The following is a 5,015-nucleotide window of genomic DNA, read 5'->3' as shown; positions in this document are numbered from 1 at the left end:
AATTGCACACTTATTTGAAGTTATTTCATATCTAAATAGGGGAGGGAAAAAGCTTCTGCTCAGGGCATCCCTTTAGGTGAAAGTCCCTTTAAATTCCAGCTTCAGGCAAAAATCATTTGAGGTCATTAACACCTTCTTCAAAAGAACTGAAAAAGATAACCTGCTTTTCCTCATACCAATCACTGAACTTGGCTTTTGGTTATAGCTAAGTGTGTGACCAAGGCCTTCTGAAGCCTGATGAAGTGGCATAATGAGCAGCTGATGTGATCCAGAGACCTTCACTGTCTCATGTGGATGTTGCTTGAGGAATGCAAAGCAATCATTTTCTCTCTGCCACCCAGACTTCACTAAAAGGCCCCTCTCTAATCTAACTGCCCCCCAGGCTGTTTCATCAGCAACAAACACAAGCCCAGCCTGTACCACAGCCTCACATGATTCTCTTTGGGTAGTCTCTGCATCAGAGCACGAGTCCTTGCTTCTCATTAAGACTATGCCACCCTACTGCTATGGCAGGTCTCAGTGGGTCTTTCTGCTGCCCCTGTAGCAGTGTATCCCCGTCCTTGAAGAACTCACAGTCAAATCAGGCTCAAAAACTGCCCAACACTTCTGATCTCTGTAACCCCCTGTTGCATTTGACTCCCACACTTGGCCCAAAAACACATTCTTGCCACCTCCCCACCCCATTCCATGAACCAGGTTTTCCTTCTCCGACTCTACCAGAAAGAAAGAAAAAAACTGATCCTTCTCCACCCAAGAAAACAACTCACATCCCACCCACTTACAAAGTGCTCTCTCCTTTATCCCAAAATGCCACCGTACATTGTTCATGTGTATTTCCCCCAGTCCTCCTTGTCTCCAACCCCTCACTCGACCCTGTTCCCTTATAGATGACCTATTTCGGACAGCAGTGAGGTCATGTCCCATTAATGAAAGTGGTCATTCATGCTGGTGAGGAACCAGAAGAAATACAATGAGCAAATGAGCCATCCTAGCCCCACCTTCCTTTGCGCTAGGTAGATACTCTTGGGAAGCCTGGTGGTCACGTGGTCTTGTGTACACATGTGCACAGGTCAGTCCCAGGTTGCTATTACTAGCTAGGAAGTCCACACCCCTCAATCCTTATCTTCTAGCGAGGCATAGTCCAGAAGCTTTGGGAGGACTGAAACATTCCTTGTGAAAGGCCAGGCTAAGGTTTTCCATGAGAGGGCACAGAAGAAATTTTAAAATGCATATTTCCTATACCAGTTTATATTGTGAACATTTGACTACAGTCTTCACATTTATGGTCTGCATGTCCTTTCTTCAGAGGTCCTACCACAGTTTAAAAATTAGTTTTTATTTCCTCACATCACTCATTCTGGACAGGATCGGTGTTCTCCCCTTGGGTGTAGTCCCCATGTTTCTCCCACCACCACAACCCCTGTGACCCATCAGCACAGTCCCTCATGCTCTTCCCTCCCCTGTTTTGGCCCCTCTCCCTCCCCGTCCCCTGCCTTATAACTTTTTAAAATTCATCTCTTGGCTGCAGTACAGCCACTTCATTACCTAGCATTTTTCTGCATGAGTTTCTTGAGGTCCCAGTCTACCCCTTCCCTGTCTTGACTCCTTAGTACTTAGCCAGATCGTCAATGGGTCATTTGCATAATCATTTGCCAAATCACCATGACATGTTTTCTCATAGCACGCTGACTAGGTCATTCTCAGAATGAGGGAACTACAACTGTTTTATGTGCTGAGCAGAAGTTGGCACATGCAATCTAGTAAGTTCTTTTGGAAATGAATGCTCTCATTTGTCTAAACTTACACTCCTTATCTAGATTTTTACGTATTTTTCTTTGCTGACCATACCCATTTATTTGCTAGAAGGTAGGGAAACCAAGAAGGAAGAGATAGCTCACCTGCTACGTTTAAAAGCCAAACAGGAACAAACCAGTCTCGCTGACCTTACTGTTATCTCCTTTGGAAATGAACCTCAACACTATATGGTTTCAGATGAGAAGTGAATGTCACTGAGACCAGGAAAAGCCTTACTATGAGCCGGTTTCACCATCTCCCTCAGGCCACCTGGCAATGCATGAAGAACACGCAGTAACCCTATCAGCCGGCTTCACAATTAGAATGAATTCAGAAGAAACAAAAGATCTTGTTTTCATGGGAAACTATCCTTTGTGATATCCAACAAAGGGAGAATAATTTTGAAAGCATGTGACTTGGGGTCCCATGCTGTGGTTCTCGCACAGACAAAACTCTCATTGACTCTATCAATAGAATTGTCGCTACATAAAAGTCTTTTTGCAAAATTTCCATGATGCTTCACCGCGCATTTTAAGTGCATCAACCCCAGCACGGCAACCCTCCCCCATCTTAATAAAGATGGAAAAGGTTTCTCTTCGATTGCCCTATTGTGTGGCAGGAGATGAGCCCAGGACAGGATTGGCAGCCAGTAAACACCCCTCACCCCACCCCTGCATACATCATCATACCAAAATCCATGGCGATATAGAGCAGGCCAAATTTCAACTGATCTCTGAGCTTGAATTTTCCATTTCAAATTGCTCTTGCCAGGTAGACAGAAAGCGGATTTCTTACAGGCTTCAATAAATACCATCTCCAAGTAAAATCCACATTTTTCAAATAGATAACAGTATAATGATTGGTATTGCTATTCCTGTATGGCTGAATAGCAAGCAGTCCATTCCTTTTTATGTAGCATGCTCCTTAAGAGCCTCAAAAGAGGAAATTGGGCCTTCAATACTGCTGGAATGAAGGACAATGGGCCCGATTTCTTCTTTTGAATTCTCTGAGCAAATGTACTGCATAAAATAGAATGCAATACTAGGAGAGACTTTGATTTAAAAAAAAAAAAAAGGCAGGCAATATGTGCTCTAATAGGTTATCCATTCTCACCCATACCTGTGTTGTTCCCTCGATTGGTACAATTTTTAGTTGATAACATATTCTTAAACTAAAAAAAAAAAATTTAATTCATGAGTTTTTGCCTTAAAAAGCTAATACTGATAGTTTCACAATGGCATAAAAGGAAATAAGAAAGCCTGTGGACTCTTATCTGGAACTTCTAAGAAGCAGAGAGACCCTTCCCACTCTGACCTGCTATAGACCAGCAATTAGCTTCCCTGGGAGATGGAACCAAATTATGTGATAGGTCAAGGAAGAAAATCACAATGTAATCATGAAAACTAAAGCTTCAGGTCTAGAGAATTGTTTCCTGGATAGCTCTCTCCTCCTCCCTCCCTCTTTATCTCTTACACACACATACACACACACACACAAGGAATTTTTCAGTTTTTGAATTATTGAATTCTTAGAAAACTTGCACTCTGCTCCATAGCAGATGGCTCTTAATTGCACACTTATTTGAAGTTATTTCATATCTATATAGTTTGTCTGCTCAACCAAAAGAGAAGTATCCTAAGGCGAACTATGTCTACCATTTCACTTATAGTCTTTCAGAAGTAGTAATACTAATCAGGGTAATGACGGATACTTCTCAAGTACTTAATATATATCAGCTGCTGTTCCAAGTGTTTTATGTGTATTATCTCATTTAATACCCATTACAACCATGTTGGGAAGGTACAGCTCCATTTCAAAATGAAAAAAATGAAGCACAATCCTACTAAGTAATTGTTGAATGGTCTAAATACATGGACCCAGTAGAAAGTTCCTAACTCTATTAACAAGAAGCTATGGTCAGTGACATTGTTAAAAGTGATTCTGTATTAGACTTACCTCCAGTCATTAGGTGTAACCATGCTTGCTTTCCCAGTATCCATTTGGTACTTCTTCATTAGAAACAGAATCCTGATTTTTGTTTCCCCCACCCCCCAAACTCCCCAGAATTCCTGGCAGCTAGGCATGGTCTATGGCTAAGTTAGATGTACATGAACATATTGGCTAGTATTACTGGAAAGATCTTCCACCTCTCCTTTCTCTTGTTCAGAACACATATGCAATGCTGGTATGTTGGGGTCATTTGTACCATGAGGTGACCTTGAATTTGAAGCCTCTCACAGATGAACATGAAAAAGCAGAGCTGATATCTGACAATGAAGCCACCATCTCACACCTAGATCTCTGTATCTAGACTTCCTTTATATAAAAGAGGACCAAACTACCTGCTTGCTTCAGTGACTGCTCATTTTTATTATTTTTTTTTATTTTCTATTATATGCAGCAAACCTAAAGAAAACCAACAGTTGGCCCGTATACAACAAAAAAACTTTCTTTGATACATGTAGGAAAGTAGGAAAGGTTATATTCATATTTGAAGATCAAATATTCTTTCGAAAGTAAATAGTTTTGGGGCTTACAACAATTTTTTTTTCAGATTTTTTAAAGTAAGGCATTTCTATTTTGGAAACCTTTTCAAACACAGAAAATGAATGAGAAGAAATTTCCACTTATCTCTAATTCTACCAATCAGAACAAATTTTTTAATGCTTTGGCTCTTATACAAATCTGTAGAATTAATGTAGAAATCATCAAACCCTATCTTGAAAAGGACCTTAGAAGTTATATTGTTTAGCATTCTACCAGAGTCAGAATTATTTCAACAACACCCCTCCTCCCACCCAAGCTTCTGCTTGAATATTTCCAATCATGAAGAGTTCAAAGCTTCACGAAATAGTTCAGACTATGGTTAGAGCTCTATCTTTTATTAATGAAAAGCTCTCTCTTGATGTCAGCTTCTGAAGCAAACCAAAATAAATTATTGTTTCTCATAGATCATAGTCCATGAAACATTTGAGGATAAGCAAGAAGCTATATTGTCCATAGTCAGTCACAGACTGTGGCAAGCACTGTAGTAGAAATGCAAACATAAGTCATGAGTTAAAATAATTCAGGTGACAGAGTGAAGACACTTCCCTTTAGGTTAGGACAGGGGTAATCATGTCCAAGACATTTTTTTTTAAGATTTATTTATTTATTCATATAGAACTGGGGTACAGGCCAGAGATGCGGAGGGTGAGAGGATTCACCAGAGACAGAACAGG

The sequence above is a fragment of the Condylura cristata genome, unplaced genomic scaffold, assembly GCF_000260355.1.
Source record: "Condylura cristata isolate star-nosed mole 26May11 unplaced genomic scaffold, ConCri1.0 scaffold00027, whole genome shotgun sequence".
Lineage (NCBI taxonomy): Eukaryota > Metazoa > Chordata > Mammalia > Eulipotyphla > Talpidae > Condylura > Condylura cristata.
Note: the sequence above shows the minus strand (reverse complement) of the source record.